We start from the raw sequence: 18508 nt of genomic DNA on the forward strand, positions 1-18508 counted from the left end.
TAAAAAAAAAAAAAAACAATAGAATACTAGTCAGTGATAAGAAAGATGAAATTGTGCCATTTGCTACAACATGAATGGACCTTGAAGGTATTATGCTAAGGGAGATAAGCCGGACCCAGAAAGACGAATACTGTGTGATTTCACTCACATGAGAAGACGAATGAACAAACTCATAGATACGGAAAATAGATTGGTGGTTACCAGAGGGGAAGTGTGTAGGAAGGGAGAAAGGGGTAAAGGGGCACATATGTGTGGTGACAGATGCAAACCAGACATCACAATACAGTTTATAAAAAAGCCAAAATATAATGCTTTACATCTGAAATTTACACAATGATGTAAACCTATGTGACTTCTACAAAATAATTTTTATAAAAGATAAGATCAGAAACTACATGACTTGTGATTATCCTGCCTATCACTTTGCAATGATTCCCTAAGTGACCGGGAGGAGGCAGAGACCTGAACAGAAATCTGTCCCGGGTCCCATGGCACTTTCTGCAGTGTGGGAGGGAGCATGGCTGAAGGACAGCTGTTGCAGTATGAGGAACGTGGAAAAGGGTGGGCAGAGAGAGGGTGGGAGAACAGAGGAAAGGGTCAAGAGGCAAAGCAAGTGCAGAGCAAAAGATGAAGGGAGAGGAGGGGGAGAGAAGGCAAACTGGGCGTGCTGAGGGGAGAGGGGTCATTGAGGAAGGAGAGAAGTTAGAAGGGATTGAAGAAGAGAGACGGCATTCAATGTCCCTGCTGACGGCATGTGCAGAGACCAAGCCATCCCCACTAAGCTCTGCCCAAATGGAAGACTCATGAGCAAAGTAAATGATTGTTGTAGTTTTAATCAGTAAGTTTTAGAGTGGTTTGTAATGCCCACAGACAACTGATGCAACCTCTATGACGTGGAGTTTGAGTTTGGTGTTCTAGCTGATGACACGAACCTTTTCAGTGGGATTGTGGGTGGTTTGTGTTTTATCAGGAGCCCTTTGGGCAGCAATATGGAGAAGGGATTGGAGCAGGCTAGTACTGGACACAGGAGAGGATTAGGAATGGGCAGGAGGCCATTTTTTCTATATTTATTCTGATTCGATCAAGTTCAAATTTTGCTGTTAAAATTCCCTTTTTCTATCAACTGATGATATGGTAGATGTTCAATCAAAAATTTTTTTTGCTTTTCTAGAAATAATGACACAAACGGGACCCAGCCCCATGGCCAAGTGGTTCAGTTCGCACGCTCTGCTTCAGCGGCCCAGGGTTTTTGATTGTTCTGATCCTGGGCGAGGACATGGCAGCGCTCATCAGGCCATGCTGAGGGGGTGTCCCACATGGCACAACCTGAAGGGCCGACAACTAGAATATACAACTATGGACTGTGGGGCGTGGGGAGAAGAAGAAGAAGAAGAAGGAGCGGGAGGGGAGGGGGAGGGGAGGAGGATGGGTAGGAGGAGGAGAAGAAGGAAAAGAAGAAGAAGGAGAAGAAGAAGGAGAAAGATCGGCAACAGATGTTAGCTCAGGTGCCAGACTTCAAAAAAAACAAACAAACAAAAAACCAAAAAACCAAAACCAACATCAACACATACCAGTCTTGTCCTCAACTATTTTTTTTTTTTTTTGAAAAAAAACCGCAGGTCCATGAAATCCCCAAATCCAGAAACAATGCTGGGAAATGGTGTTTCAGATTTATATTTAGAGCCTGTTAATTCCATGAATTATCCCTGTAGAAAGACCCTGCCCCTAGATACCTGGAGCCCTCACCTCACTGGGCATCCTGCCATGAAAGCCTGCGCTGGGTCCCACTGGTCTTTGCCCATCAATGGCTCAGGGCCCTCAACCCACACCAGGAGCCTCTGCAGAGCAACTTCCCAGCTCTGGCCAGCTGGCAGCTCTCAGCTCCTGGCCCCAGTATGGAGGGAAGGAGGGAGCTCTGTGTGATGGAGGAGAGTGCTGCTGAACTCAGACTAGGTCTGTGAGTGGAGGGAGCCCTGATTCCAGCTCAGAGATGTGTGGGGTTTAGCGCAAGGGGTCCTTGGCCTTTGAGTTTTTGTAGGACTAAACCAGGGTTGAGGGTGTGGCAGGGTTGGAGAGAAAAAGGATGCTAGTGACGTTAACCATCTTGTTTTTCCGCAGGTTACAATGACCCAACTCGGCTTCCTGCTGTTTCTCTTTACGGCCGCCAGAGGGAGCAGTGCAGGAGAGTAACTCCCAGGAGGAGCAGTTCCTCAAGCTCACCTCTAGGGGTCAGTAACAGAACTGGGCTGTGCTGCTCCCAGGGTCTGGTCTCTCCTGGCCAGAGGGGATGTCTTTGAGATGCAGAGAGGCCACATCTTGCTGCAGACTTGAGATGTAGGCTGGATGCTGATTTCTGGCCTCTGCTGGGATCTGGCCTGTAGCAGTTAGGGTGTAGGCTGAGGCGTGTCCTGGGTCCAAGCTCTGTGCCCCTGTGTGGTCCAGAGGAGCCTCTGGTAAGAACTCTGCCCTCTCTGAGCCATGCCCTACTCCTGTAGCCTTGGCCTTGGGAGGTCCAGAGGGAGTTGCATGGTCTGTTTTGTGCCCAGGAATGCTCTCTTCACAGTCTTGCTCTCCACAACAAAAATAACAATGGCATTTTAAAATTTGTATTTGTCTTCTTTGTTATTTATCTATTTGTTTTTAAAAAAGAAAGAAAACCATATTCCTAAACACAGTCTCACTTGATCTTGACAAAATCTGTTTCCTAGCATCCTGTTAGGCGTGAGGAAGCCGAAAGAGTCTCAGATATGTGAGGTCTAATTCCAAGGACGCTCAACCAATAAGTGTTGAGCTACTTGTAACTGAAGACATCTGACCTCAAAGCTTGGGATTCTTCATTCTTGTAGACTTTTAGAATTGCCTGCAAACTCTTTAAAGTTTGGACTAGTATACAAGGTTCTTCATTTGATGCCTCGGTTAGCTTCTTGGTCACAGTCTCACCACCCCCTACCTCACACCGTAGGTTTCAGCCACATTAAACTACTTACGTTTCCTCAAGAGGCTGGACTGGGCTTTGTCTTTCCCTCCATGCCTTTGGGCTGTTCTCCCTAGCCAGCATTGTCTTTTCTTCCTACTGATGAGTAATGTTTACTCTCTTGGAATAAGCCAAGGTGTCTCTAGGACTAGGAGGCCACCTCTGACTATCCACTGACCTCCATTCCTGGGACAACCTCCTGCCCCCAGACTGCCCTCTCCATTCCCCAGTCTCACCTCAGAGTCTCTCTTTTGTTCTCCTGGGCTGGTCTTTCATTTATTCTTATGAATATAACTTTTTTTCCTAGTTCAGGGTAGATCAACAGACTTTAACGTGATTGAGTACAAGGAGTTCATTGACAAAGTTTCACATTCTACATTACAACTACCATTTAAAGAAATAGTGCAGGGGGTCGGCCCCATGCCGAGTGGTTAAGTTCATGCACTCTGCTTTGGCGGCCCAGGGTTTTCCAGGTTTAGATCCTGGGCGCAGACATGGCACGCTTATCAGGCCACGTTGAGGCGGTGTCCCACATGCCACAGCTAGGAGGACCCACAAGTAAAATATACAACTAGCTACTGGGGGCACTTGGGAAGAAAAAGCAGAAGGAAAAAAGATTGGCAACAGTTTTTAGCTCAAGTGCCAATCTTAAAAAAAAAAATTACTGCTTTTTGAATTTTGATATAGCATCAAAGAAAAATACCCATGATGATCTGAAAGGCTATTAAAATTTTTACTGTATTTATTATGATTATTTTTTATCATGAAAATTTCCCAACTACACATCCGAGTTAGGCTGGATTTCCTTCTTTTTTTTTTTAATTCCACCATACAACTTGTATTTCTAGGCAACCAAATAGCCCTAATTGATATGGAAATTTTCTTTTTCTTTTTTTATTATTTCATTACGCTCATAATAGTTTATAACTGTGAAATTTCAGGTGTACATTATTGTTTCTCAGTCATCATATCTATGTACCCGTTTACCCCTTTTCCCCTTCCCCCAAACCCCTTCCACTCTGGTGACCACTAATCTGTTCTCCTTGTCCGTGTGTTTGTTTATCTTCCACATATGAGTGAAATCATGCAGTGTGTGTCTTTCTCAGCTTAGCTTACTTTGCTTAACATAATACACTCGGCGTCCATCCATGTTGTTGAAAATGGCACTATTTTGTCTCTTTTAATGGCTGAGTAGCATTCCTTTGTATATATAAACCACATCTTCTTTATCCATTCATCAGTCAATGGACACTTAGGTTGCTTCCACATGTTGGCTATGGTGAATAATGCTGCAATGAACACACAGATGCATAACTCTCTTTGCATTATTAATTTCAAGTTCTTTAGATAAATACCCAGTAATGGGATAGTTGGGTCATATGGTATTTCTAGTCTTAGTTTTTTGAGGAATCTCCATACTATTTTCCATAGTGGCTGCAGGAGAATGCCTTCCCACCAGCAGTGTATGAGGGTTCCCTTTTCTCCACATCCTCTCCAACATTTGTTATTTGTTGTTTTGATAATTATAGCCATTCTAACAGGTGTAAGGTGATATCTCATTGTGGTTTTGATTTGCATTTCCCTAATGATTAGTGATTCTGGACATCTTTTCATGTGTCTCTGGGCCATCTGTATATCTTCTTTAGAAAAATGTCTGTTCATATCCTCTGCCTATTTTTTGATCAGGTTGTTTGGGTTTTTGTTGTTGAGTTGTATGAGTTCTTTATATATTTTGGTGATTAACCCCTTGTTGGATATATGATTTGCAAATATTTTCTTCTGTGTCATGGGTTTTCTTTTCATTTTGTTCCTGGTTTCCTTTGCCTCGCAGAAACTCTTTAGTCTGATGTAGTCTCATTTGTTTATTTTTCCTTTTGTTTCCCTTGCCTGAGTAGACATGGTATTCCAAAAGATCCTTCTAAGACCTATGTCAAAGAATGTACTGCCTATATTTACTTCTGAGAGTTTTATGGTTTCACATCTTACCTTCAAGTCTTTAATCCATTTTGAGTTCATTTTTGTGTATGGTGAAAGATAATGGATTACTTTCATCCTTTTGCATGTGCCCGTCCAGTTTTCCCAACACCATTTATTGAAGACTTTCCTTTCTCCATTCTATGTTCTTGGCTCTTTTATCAAAGATTAGCGGTCCACAGATGTGTGGGTTTATTTTAGGGCTCTCAATTCTGTTCCATTGATCTGTGTGTCTGATTTTGTGCCAGTATCATGCTGTTTTGGTAGCATAACTTTGTACTATATTTTGAAGTCAGGCATTTTGATGCCTCTAGCTTTGCTCTTTTTTCTCGGGATTGTTTTAGCTATTTAGGTCTTTTGTTGCCCCATATGAGTTTTAGGATTCTTTGTTCTACTTCCATGAAGAATGTCATTGGGATTCTGATTGGGATTGCATTGAATCTGTAAATTGCTTTAGGTAGTATGGATATTTTAACTATGTTTATTCTTTCAATCCACATGCATGGAATATCCTTCCGTTTCTTTATGTCATCATCAATTTCTTTCAATGTCTTATTGTTTTCATTGTATAGGTCTTTCACCTCCTTGATTAAATTTATTCCTAAATATTTTATTCCTTTTGTTGCAATTGTAAATGGCATTGTATTCTTGAGTTCTCTTTCTGCTAGTTCATTATCAGAGTACCCTGAAACTTTGCTGTGGTTGTTGATTATTTCTGATAGTTTTCCAATGAATTCTTTAGAGTTTACTATATATCAAATCACATCGTTTGCATAGGGCAGGAGTTTCACTTCTTCCTCACCTATTTGGATACCTCTTATTTCTTTTTCTTGCCTGCTTGCTCTGGTGAAAACCTCCAGTACTATGTTGAATAAAAAGTGTTGAGAGTGGGCACGTTTGTCTTGTTCCTGTCATCAGAGGGATCACTTTCAATTTTTCCCCATTGAGTATGATGTTGGCTGTGGGTTTGCCATATATGGCCTTTATTATGTTGAGGTACTTTCTTTCTGACCCATTTTATTGGGAATTTTTATGATAAATGGATGTTGGATCTTGCCAAATGCTTTCTCTGCACCTATTGAGATAATCATGTGGTTTTTATTCCTTATTTTGTTACTGCTGTATCACATTGATTGATTTGTGGATGTTGAACCATCCCTGTGTCCCTGGTATAAAACTCACTTCATCATGGTCTATGATCCTCTTACGGTATTCCTGTATTCAGTTTGCCATTTTTTTTTTTTTTTGAGGAAGATTAGCCCTGAGCTAACTGCTGTCAATCCTCCTTTTTGCTGAGCAAAACTTGCCCTGAGCTAACATCCATGCCCATCTTCCTCTACTTTATATATGTGACGCCTACCACAGTATGGCTTTTGCCAAGCAGTGCCATGTCTGCACATGGGATCCGAACCGGTGAACCCTGGGCCGCCGAGAAGAAGAACATGCAAACTTAACTGCTGTGCCACCTGGCTGGCCCCCCATTTGCCAATATGTTATTGAGTATTTTTGCATCTATGTTCATCAGCAACATTGGCCTGTAATTTTCCTTCTTTGTGTTGTCCTTGTCTGGCTTCGTGATCAGGGTGATGTTGGCCTCATAGAAGGTGTTAGGAAGTGCTCCATCTTCTTCTTTTTTGAATAGTTTGAGGAGGATAGGAATTAAATCTTCTTTGAATGTTTGATAAAATTCTCCAGAGAAGCCACCCGGTTCTGGACTTTCTTCTTTGGGAGGTTTTTGATTACTGTTTCGGTCTCTTTACCTATGATTGGTCTGTCCAGATTCTCTATTTCTTCTTGACTCCGTTTTGGGAGGTTGCATGAGTCTAAGAATTTATCCATTTCTTCTAGGTTTGCCAGTTTTTTAGCGTACACTTTTCCATTGTATTCTCTTATAATCCTTTGTGTTTCTGTGGTATCCATTGTAATTTCTCGTCTTTCATTTTTAGTTTTATTTATTTGAGCCTTGTCTCTTTTTTTCTTCGTGACTCTGGCTAAAGGATTTTCAATTTTATTTATCCGCTCAAAGAACCAGCTCTTAGTTTCATTAATCCTTTCTACTGTTTTCTTGGTTTCTATTTCCTTTATTTCTGCTCTAATTTCTATTATTTCCCTCCTTCTGCTGACTTTGGGCTTTCTTCTTCTTTTTCTAGTTCTATTAGGTGTAATTTAAGATTACTTATTTGAGATTTTTCTTATTTGTTAAGGTGGGCTTGTATTGTTATGAATTTCTCTCTTAGGACCACTTTTGCTGCAACCCATATGAGTTCGTATGATGTATTTTCATTTTCACTTGTCTTCAGATATTTTTTGATTTCTCCTTCAATTCTTCATTGATCCATTGGTCATTCGGTAGCATGTTGATTAGTCTCCACATATTTGTCACTTTCCCAGCTTTTTCTTGCAGTTGATTTCTAGTTTCACAGCATTATGGTCAGAAAAGGTGCTTGATATAATTTCAGTCTTCTTAGATTTGGGGGGCTTGCCCTGTTTCCCAACATATGATCTATCTTTGAGAATGTTGCATGTGCACTTGAGAAGAATGTGTGTTCTGCTGTTTTTGGATGGAGTGTTCTATATATATCTATTAAGTCCATCTGGTCTAGTTTTTCATCATTATTCCCTTGTTGACATTCTGTCTCAATGATCCATCCATTAATATACGCAGGGCATTGAGTTCCCCTACTACTATCTTGTTCCTGTTAATTTCCCCCTATAGGTCTGTTAATAGTTGCTTTATGTACTTTGGTTCTCCTGTGTTAGTTGCATATATATTCATAAGTGTTCTGTCCTCTGGTGGAATGTCCCTTTTATCATTATATACAGTCCCTTTTTGTGTCCCATTGCCTTTTTATCTTGAAGTCTACTTTGTCTGATATAAGTATGGCCACATCTGCTTTCTTTTGTTTGCCATTGGCTTGGACTATCATATTCCATCCCTTCACTCTGAGCCTGTTTGTCTTTAGAGCCGAGATGTGTTTCCTGGAGGCAACATATTGTTGGGTCTTGTGTTTTAATCCATCCAGCCACTCTGTTTTTTGATTGGAGAATTCAATCCGTTTACATTTAGAGCGGTTGTTGATAAATGAAGGCTTAATGCTGCCGCTTTATCTCGTGTTTTTCTGGTTGTTCTGTATTTCCCTTGTTTCTTGTCCCAGGGATTTCTCATTGCCATTTCAGTTTGGTGATTTTCTAGGATGGTTTTCTCAGTTTTCTCTTTATTTATCATTTGTGTCTCTGTTCTGATTGTTTGTTTAGTGGTCACCATGAGGTTTGTACAAAAGATCCCGTAGATGAGATAGCCCATTTTCTGATAGCCTCTTATCTCCACCTAAGCAGGTTCCATCCCTTCCTCTTCCCTAAGTTATTGTTGTCACAACTTATTCCATTTTGTGTTGTGAGTTTGTGATTAAAAAGAAGTGATTATAGTTATCTTTGATGCTTCCCTCCCCTTTATCTTTAATGTTATAATTAACTGTTTGCTAAACTGTTCTGATAGACACTTGCAATTTTCTGATTTTGTCTATTTATCTCCTTGCTCAAGGTTTTGAAAACATTTTTTTTTTCAGGTATGAGGGCCTTCTTGACCATTTCTTGTAGGCGGCAGATCTTGTGGTCATGAGCTCCCTCAGCTTTTGTGTGTCTGGGAAAGTTTTTATTTCTCTGTCATATCTGAAGGATATTTTCACTAGATAGAGTATTCTTAGCTGAAAGTTTTTGTCTTTCAGTATTTTAAATTTATCCTTCCATTATCTCCTGTTCTGTAAGATTTCTGCTGAGAAATCTGCTGAAAGCCTGACTGGGGTTCTTTGTAGGTTATTTTCTTCTGCCTTGCTGCCATCAGGCTTCTTTCTTTGTCATTCACTTTTGCCACTTTCACTACTATATGCCTTACACTAGGTCTTTTTACACTGACATATTTAGGAGATCTGATAGCTTCTTCCACATGGATTTCCATCTCCTTCCCTAGGTTTGGGAAGTTCTCTGCTATTATTTCTTTGAACAAGCATTCTCTGTTTGAATACCTTCTCTTCTCCTTTTTGAATACCTATAATTCTTATGTTGCATTTCCTAACTGAATTGGATATTTCTCAGAGACTTTCTTCACTTATTTTTAGTCTTAGTTCTCTCTCCTCCTCTATCTGGAGCATTTCAACATGTCTATCTTCGATTAAGCTGATACACTCTTCTCTGATGTCCACTCGAGCATTCAGGGAACTCATATTTTGTTTTATTTCTTTCACTGTGTCTTTCATCTCTCATATTTCTGATTGATTCTTCTTTACAGTTTTGATCTCTTTTGTGAAGTAGCTCCTAAACTTGTGGAATTGCTTCTCTACATTCTGTTTTAACTCGTTGAGTTTTTTGATGATGGCTATTTTGAATTCTTTGTCATTTAGATTACATATTTCAGTGTCCTCAGGACTATTTTCTCGGTACTTGTCATTATCTCTCTGGCCTGGAGATCTAATATAACCTTTGATGTTGCTAGAGGGAGTGACTCTGTTTTTTTATATCTTGGTATTATTTGGTTGCAGTTGCTGCCTATCACCACTAGGTGGGGATCAAGAATCATGGATTCTGAGCCTTAGCTCCTGGTAGGTGACCCTGAATATCCTAACTCTTTTTCCTTCCTCAGCCATCAACTTGTCCTTCTCCCACTGAGGGTGAGGGAGTTTTGCTGTCTAGGAGAACCTGGGATCCTATGGGAGAATGATGAGTATGGGGACACTAAACAAGTGGGTCTCTGTGCATTCATTCTCTTTGTGACAACCTGGCTCTCATGGCTCCTTTCAGCCATGGCCCAAAGCATGTGTAATATAATGTGTGCACGTGCCTGCATGCACCTCAACAAAGCACGCAGTGAGCACCTATGCTGTGCTGCTGTGGGAGACATGAAGATGGCATGTTCCTTGCTCAGTGTTTAGTAGGACAGACATTCACACAAACACACAATTGTAGTCTGATGTATCCAAGGTATATAGAAATATTAATGAGGGGCTATAGGAGCACCTGACTCTGCTGGGGTGTCAGGGGTAGCAACGGCAGGAAAGGTAACTTCTGAGCTGTGTCTTGAGCAATGTCTAGAACTTTAGGATGTGTCAGTGCAATTTAGGTAGGGGGCAGAGCACATTGAAAATCAGTGTTAGAGAGAGCATGTCATGTTGTGGGAGCAGCAAGCTGTTTTGTAAATTTCGAGCATGGGATGTATGTCGGGTAGAGGCAGGAGCCGATGTTGGACATGTTAACAGGAGCCAGATCATGGAGGGACTTTTTACATCATGACAATGATTCTGGACTTTATGCTGTCGGTGATGGGAGCATTAAATTATTTCAAGGGAAGATTGACCTGGTCATCTGCATATTTTACAAAGACCATGCTGTTTGCACAGTGGTGACATATTCTAGTAGGGACAAGCAGACCAGTGTTGAATTAGGTTCAATAATCCAGGTAAAGGCCTGAAGTAGAGCAGTGTGCTTGAGGAAGAATGGTGGGTAATGATGAATTCTAATGATTTTAAATTTGTGACCGGTTGAATACAGAAGATGGGAAGGGAATAAGTTTAGAATAGCCCCATGATCTTCATTCGGGTGACTGATGGTCATTTATCAAGTCAGGATGTCTGCTTGATGAACTGGTTTTGGGGTAAAGAGGGATATGATGGACTCCCCTTTGGTCATGTAGAGCTTGAGGTACTTGTGTGGACATCCAGGTGGCAGCCGGATTTTGAGATCTTCAGCACAAGAAATATTTGGATTGGAAGTAGAGATTTTGGGGGCCATCAGTTAATTATTAGTAACTGAAGCCAAAGGGGTCATGCAATCTACAAGGGAGAGAGAGAGATGTGTCCTCTATTAGGGAACAACACTTACGGAATTCATGAAGGAAGAACCCAGCCAAGGAACCTGAGGATGAATGTTCAGAGAAGTTGAAGAAAAGCCATGAGGTAATGAAATCACTAGAGCTAAAGGAAGAGAGGTTTTTACGTGAGGAATCGATCAACGCTGCCAGTGGAAAGTCTGATGAGGACCAGAGAGTCCCACTAAGATGTCGTTGGCCTCACTGACAGACCTCTCATGACCATGTCTCGCTCTCCTTATTTCCCAGCACTGCATTGGTGGAGGAGGATTCTCCCCAGAGCTGACCCCTTGCAGGTTTGGGGGGATTTCTGTGGTTTTGATTGGCATAGATACAGAACTCATGCTAGTTTTAGCAACAGGCTGGAGACAACTGAGGCAGCTGTGCTTTTCATCTATCAGTGAGAGCTCCTCGGCATGGGACCCAGACGTCTTCTCCCAACCAGGGGATCCCAAGGATGGGGAACAACTTACCTAGTAAGTAGAATGTTATTGGCAGAGGATAGGAAAATAAATCACATTAATTCAAGGTTGGTGTTTTCGTGAATTCTTTTCCTGCAGACGATGAAGCACTGTAACATAGTTCAAAAGAATGTCTACTCTTATGGTTGATTCTACTTTAACCACTTGTGTGCTTGGAATGTTAGGGCTCAGGAATCTTGCTAGAGGAGCAGGTCACCCCTCACCCCTCTTTCAAGTAGCCGTTAAAATAGCCAGAGGAATTCAAGGCAGGGGGAAGCACTTTATCCTAACCCTTCCTAACTCATCCAGACGGACTGATCAATTTGCATCCTTAACCTGAAGATCCTCAAAAAGAACGATTTCTTTTAAGGGGAGCACTACATAAGGAAAGAGATACTCCCAGTAACCAGATCTGGTATATTCTAGCTGTAGTTGTGGGGGAATCTCCCTGGGGATGGATGGGACTGGGAGTCCTGTGATGATGGTGACTTTTCCTGGGCTGTGGTTTGACTGCTCCTGTGCTCCTATCGTCAGGTGCTTATACAAAAGGAGCCAAGTAGCCAAATCATCTCAAATGTGTTATCAGTGCAGATAGGATGTTGGTGACGTCAGTCCTGACCCATGACTAAATCTTAGACATCTTATTGTGTTTTCCTCTAGGATGCAAATCTGATGTAACAAGCCCCTCCAGTTCTCTCCACCCCAAGTGTCAATTACCACTCCCTGGCTAGAACATGAAGTCCACAGTCCTTAGGCCTTGGGGACATTAGAAGAAGAGGAGGAACAGGAAGGAACAGTAGGAGGAGAAAGAGAAGAAGGGAAAGAAGAAGAAGAAGGACAGAAATGGGAAGAAGGGGATGAGGAAGGGGAGCAAGTTTGCTGTGAAAATATCTGGGAGATTTATCTTGGTTTAAACTTGATTGATGTGGCCCTGGGTCAGAAATTGTTAATAGCTCTCTACCACCTTTCTTCCTCTATTTTTTCCTTTTGTCTGCATTCTCTATCCCCAAACACAGACATCTCTGCCCCTCATTGCTCTCAGGTGCCCTTCCTCCAAATGGAGAAGACGTCAGGGAACCTGAATAAGTTTTCAGCTCTGGTTGGTGTTCCCCTGTATGTGACCCACCTCCTGTGTGGGAGTGCACAGACCAGTGATGGGACAGATGAGGGAGCATTTCTTCTTTTTCACGTATTCTTTGATGCGTTCATTCCAACAATATTTATGGAATGTGTACTAGGTTTTAGGCTAAGGGCTGGGGGTCCAGTGATAGAGGAGACCCATGAGCCCCATTCTACAGCTGCCAGTGGTGGAATCCACAGGCTATTTTGGTGCAAGGTGATAAGCGCTCAGATGAGGACATCTGGAGGAGCAGCCCAAACTCCAGAAAAGAATGTCAGGAAGGACCTTTCTGAGAAGGTGACTTTCCCTTCATTGTTCTCCCTTCTACCCTGGAGTGACCACAGAGATCTCTCAACTGGGAAAGTTTTCAGCTGTCATTGTTTTCATTGTGCCTCACACCTGTGGAGTGAAGTGGTTAAAGAGCTAAGCTCTGGACTTAGATGAAATTAGTCCACATCATGGCTCCCTAAAATCACCTGACCCTTGGAAAGCTATTCATATATCAGAGTCTCAGTTCCTTTTACTGAATACAGATAATAAAGATAATACTAAAATACAGATAATAATAGTAAACTCCTCACATGTGGTTTCCATAAAAATTAGATGAAATATTATATAGAGCCCTTAAAAGAATGCCTGACTTATACTAACTGCTTAATACCTGTTAGCTTTTATTATACTGCATTCTCAAGGGTTTAAAAAAGTCTACTTCAATTCTATTTCACGCATTCATTAAAAAGAAGTTTTCAGGCACTTTTGCTGAAGAATCACTGCATTGTGGTAAACTCTGCAACAGATGTAAAGAAAACTAAGACACGTTCCCCGACTCAAAGAGTGCAGCGGGAGGGAGGGTGAAGTGAGGGGGATGGTGGGGGAGACACATATATATATGTAAATTATTCAAACACTGACAATACATTTTGTTTTCTATTTAAGAGAATACTGCATTCCAAAATTATTAGTTTATGTGTTTGGACACATAAGGTATAAAGATGTAATTCTGTGACATCAACAACTGAATGGATGGGGACAGAGCTCTAAAGGAGCAGAGTTATTGTATGATATTGAAGTTAAGCTGGTATAAATTCAAATACAGTGTTATGACTTTAGGATGTTAAATATAATCTCCATGGGAACCACAAAGAAAATAGCCGTAGAAAATGCACAAGAGGAAATAGGCAAGGAATTTAAATTTTCACTACCAAAAAATCAACTAAATACAAAAGAAGACAGTAATGAAGAAAATGAGGGACAAAAAAGCTATAAGGCATGTGGAAAACAAAGTGAGTCCTTCCTTATCAGCAATTATTTTAAATATAAATCGATTAAATTCTCCAATTGGCAGAATGGATTAAAAAAACATGTTCCAACTGTTTGCTCTCTATAAAAGACTCACTTTAGATCCAAGGACACAAATAAGTTAAAAGTGAAAGAAGGGAAAACAATATTCCATACCAATAGTAACCAAAAGAGAGCAGGATTGGTTCTAATAATATCAGACAAAATAGACTTTAAATAAAAAAATTCCAAGAGACAAAGGACATTATATATTAATAAATGATTTAATACAGCAAGAATATATAACAATTATAAACGTTTATGCAACTAATAACAGCCCATTAAACATATATGAAGCCAAGATTCACATAATTGAAAGGAGAAATAGTTCTACAGTAATATTTGGAAACTATTATTCAATGATACTCTACTAGTCTGCTCTCATAGTCTACTAGTCTACTCTCAATAATGCACAGAACAGAGAGAAGAGAAATAAGGAAATAGAGGACTTGAAAACACAATAAATGAACTTTACTGAACAGATAGATACAGAGTACTCTACCCAACAAAAACAGTATCCACATTCTTCTCAAGTGCACATGGGTCATTTTCTACGAAAGGCATAGGTTAGGCCACAAATTAAGTCTCAATAGATTTAAAAGATAGATATTATAGAAAGTATCTTCTCCTACAACAACTGGGTGAAGTTAGAAGTTGAAAACAGAAGGAAAAGTGGAAAATTTTTAAATGTGTGGAAATTGAACAACACACTCTTAAGCAAACAATTGATCAAGAATAAATCACCAGGGAAATTAAAAATACATAGAGGCAAATGAAAACTAAACCAACAACTTATGGGACACAGCAAGGGCAGCACTAAGGGGGAACTTTATAGCTGAAAATGTTTACATTGAAAAAGAAGAAAGGTCTCAAATCAATAATCCACCTTTACAACTTAAGGAAATAGAAGATGAATAAACTCAACCAAACTCTAGCAGAAGGGACGAAATAAAGATTAGAGCAGAGATAGATGAAATGGAGAATAGAAAAAGAATAGAGAAAGCCAAGGAAACCAAAAGTTGTTTCTTTGAAAACCTCAACAAAATTGTCAATCTTTTAGCTAGGTGGACTAAGGAAAAAAGAGAAAAGACTCAAATTACTAAAATCAGAAATGAAATGAGGGGAATTACTACTGATTCTACAGAAAGCAAAAGGGTATAAGAGTGAACTACGAAAAATTATATGCTAGCAAGTTGGATAACTGAGATAAAATGGACACATTCCTAGACAAACAAAACCTGCCAAAACTAAATCACCAAGAAATAGAAAATCTGAATAGACCTATAACTATAGGTCTTACTATAATCTTACTATAACTACTAAGGAGATTGAATCAATAATCACAATCTCCTGACAAAGAAAAACCCTGGATCTCATGGCTTCACTAGTGAATTCTACCAAACATTTAAAGAAGAAACAACATCAATCCTTTTCAAACTTATCAAAAGATTGAAGAAGAGGAAACACTCACTCATTCAATGAGGTCAGCAGCATCCTGATACCAACGTCAGACAAAGATGCTACTAGAAAAGAAAACTTACAGACCAATATCCCTATGAACATTGATGCAAAAAGCCCCAGAATGTTAGCAGAATATTAGCAATCGAATTCATCAGTATATTAACAGGATTATACACCATGTCTAAGGGGGATTTCTTCCTGGAATGCAAAGATGGCTCAACATACAACAATCGATCAATGTAATCACCACATTAACAGAATGAAGGATAAAAACCACATGATCATCTCCAGCAATGCAGGAAAAGCATTTGACAAAAATCAACACCCTTTCATGATAAAAACAAAACAGGAATAGAAAGAAACTCTTTCAACATAATGAAAGTCATATATGAAAAACCCACAGTGAGCATCATACTCAGTGATGAAACTGAAAGCTTTTCCTCCGAGATAAGAAACAAGGCAAGGATGCATTTCTACTTCTGTTCAACATAGTACAAGAAGTTCTAGCCAGAGAAATTTGGCAAGAAAAAGAAATAAAAGGCACTCAAATTGGAAGGGAAGAAATAAAATTTCTAAAATTTTCTACATCCAAGATGACATGATCTTAGATGTAGAAAACCTTGAAGACTCCACAAAAATATTGTCAGAACTAATAAATGATTTCTGCAAGGAAGTGGGATATGGAGTCAACCCAGGAAAATCAGTTGCATTTCTATACACTAACAATGAACAGCTTGAAAAGGAAATTAAGAAAACAATTCCATTTACAATAGCGTCAAAAAGAATAGAATACTTAGGAATTAACTTAGCCAAGGAGGTGAAAGACTTGTACATTGAAAACTATAAAACATTTCTGAAAGAAATTGAGGAAGACATAAAGAAATAGAAGGACATCTTATGCTCACAGATCGGAAGACTTAATATTATTAAGAAATCAATACTGCCCAAGGTGATCTGCAGATTTCATGCATTCCCTACCAAAATCCCAATGATATTTTTTTTTCAGAAATAGAATAAACCATCCCGAATTCATATGGAATCTAAAAGGACCCTGATGAGCCAAAAGAATCCTGAAAAAGAAGAAAACAGGAGGACTCACACTTCCTGATTTCAAAACATACTACAAAGCTACAATAATCAAAATAGTGTGATTCCCGGGGCTGGCCCCGTGGCCGAGTGGTTAAGTTCGCACGCTCCGCTGCAGACGGCCCAGTGTTTCGTTGGTTCGAATCCTGGGCGCGGACATGGCACTGCTCATCAAACCACACTGAGGCAGCGTCCCACATGACACAACTAGAAGGACCAACAATGAAGAATATACAACTATGTACCAGGGGGCTTTGGGGAGAAAAAGGAAAAAATAAAATCTTTAAAAAGAAAATAGTGTGATTCTGGCATAAAGACACACATATAGACAAACAGAATAGAACAGTGAGCCTAGAAATAAACCCTTGCACATGTGGTGAAATGATTTAGACAAGGATGCCAAGACTATTCAATGGAGAAAGGACAAGTTTTTCAGTTAATGGTGTTGGGAAAACGATATTCACACGCCAAAGAATGAAGTTGGGCCCTTACATTACATTATATTCAAAAATTAACTAAAAGTAGATCCATGACCTAAATGTAAGGCCTAAAACCATAAAACTCTTAGAAGAAAACAGAGGGAAAAATCTTCATGACGTTGAAATTGGCGATAGTATCTTGGAAATGACACCAAAGGCATAGGCAACAAAAGAAAAAGCAGACACATTGTACTTCATGAAAATGGGAAAATTTTGTGCATCCAAAGACACTATTAGCAGAGAAAAAGACAACCTATGGAATGGTAGAAAATATTCGCAACTCATATATCTGATATGTGATTAAGATTCAGAATATACAGAGAACTCCTAAAACTCAGCAACAAAAGTCCAAACAACTCAATTAAAAAATGGGAGAAAAAATTTGTATACAAATATACAAAAGGCCAATAAGCACATGAAAAGATGTTCTACACCACTAATCACTAGATAAACTCAGGTACCACTTCACACCCATTTGGATGGTCATGATTAAAACATACAAAAAGCAAGTGTTGAAGAGGATGTGGAGAAAAACACTTGTGCACTGTTGGTAGGAATGTAAAATGGCACAGCTCCTGTGGGAAACAGTAAGGCAGTTCCTCAAAAAATTAAGAGTAGAATGACCATATGACCCAGAAATTCCACTTTGGGGGCATATACCCAAAAGATTTCAAAGCATGTCTTGAAGAGGTATACTTGTATACCTATGTTCATAGCAGCATTATTCACAATAGCTAAAAAGTGGATGCAACCCAATGTCCATTAATAAATGGATAAGCAAAATATGGTATATACATACAATAGAATATTTCTCAGCCTTAAAAAGCAAGGAAACGCTGACATATGCTACAACATGGATGAACCTTGAGGAAATTATGCTAAGTGAAGTAAGCCAGTCACAAAAAGACAAATACCGTATAATTCCACTAATATGAGGTACTTAGAGTAATGAAATCATAGAGATAGAAAGTAGAATGGTGGTTGCCGGGGCCTGGGGCGGGGGAGAATGGAGATTTATTGTTTAATAGGTATAGAGTTTCAGTGTTGCAAGATGAAAAGAGTTACAGAGATGGATGATGGTGACGGTTGCATAACAGGAAGAACTTACTTAATACCACTGAATGGTACACTTAAAAATGGTTAAGATGGTCAATTTTATGTCATGTGTATTATACCAGAATAAAAAATGTTGAGAAAGAAGCCCACTGTGAATAAAGCTATGTCTGGTTCAACAGTTTCGGATTCCCATTTTTCAGAGTCCTTCCAGCTGCCCAAGAATAGGGAATTTCTTCAGACCAGTGGCTCTCAAGCTGTACCGTGCATCAGAATAATCTGAAAGGCTTATTAAAACACATTGCTGGAGCCCACTCCCAGAGTTCCCGATTCAGCAGATATAGAGAGGGACCCAGGTGTGTGCACTTCCAGCAAGTTCCTGGGTGATTCTAATGCTGCTGGTCTGGGAACCACAACTGAGAACCACTGTCCTAGAATTTCTGTTTCCCACTTAGGATCTTGTACTAGTTTGCTGGAGCTGCTGTAACAAAATCCCACACAGTGGGTGGCTTAAACAACAGAAATTGGTGCCACAGTCCTGGAGGCTGGAAATCCGAGATCCAGGTGTCAGAAGGGCTGACTTCTGAGGGGTGTGAGGGGGAGTCTGTCCTCGGCTCGCCCCCAGCTTCTCGTTGTTCGCTGGCAATCTTTGGCGTTCCTTCGCTTGTCGATGCAGCACCTGATCTCTGCCTTCATCCTCACATG

The 18508-nt window shown here is 40.1% G+C and overlaps 1 long non-coding RNA gene across 1 annotated transcript in view; it reads right to left on the reverse strand.

Annotated features, from left to right (window-relative positions):
* Positions 1-18508, reverse strand: part of LOC138924367 (uncharacterized) — a 46603-nt gene that overhangs the window by 19648 nt on the left and 8447 nt on the right. The window lies entirely within an intron of this gene.

The sequence above is a fragment of the Equus caballus genome, chromosome 5 (assembly GCF_041296265.1).
Source record: "Equus caballus isolate H_3958 breed thoroughbred chromosome 5, TB-T2T, whole genome shotgun sequence".
In the NCBI taxonomy this organism is placed as follows: Eukaryota; Metazoa; Chordata; class Mammalia; order Perissodactyla; family Equidae; genus Equus; species Equus caballus.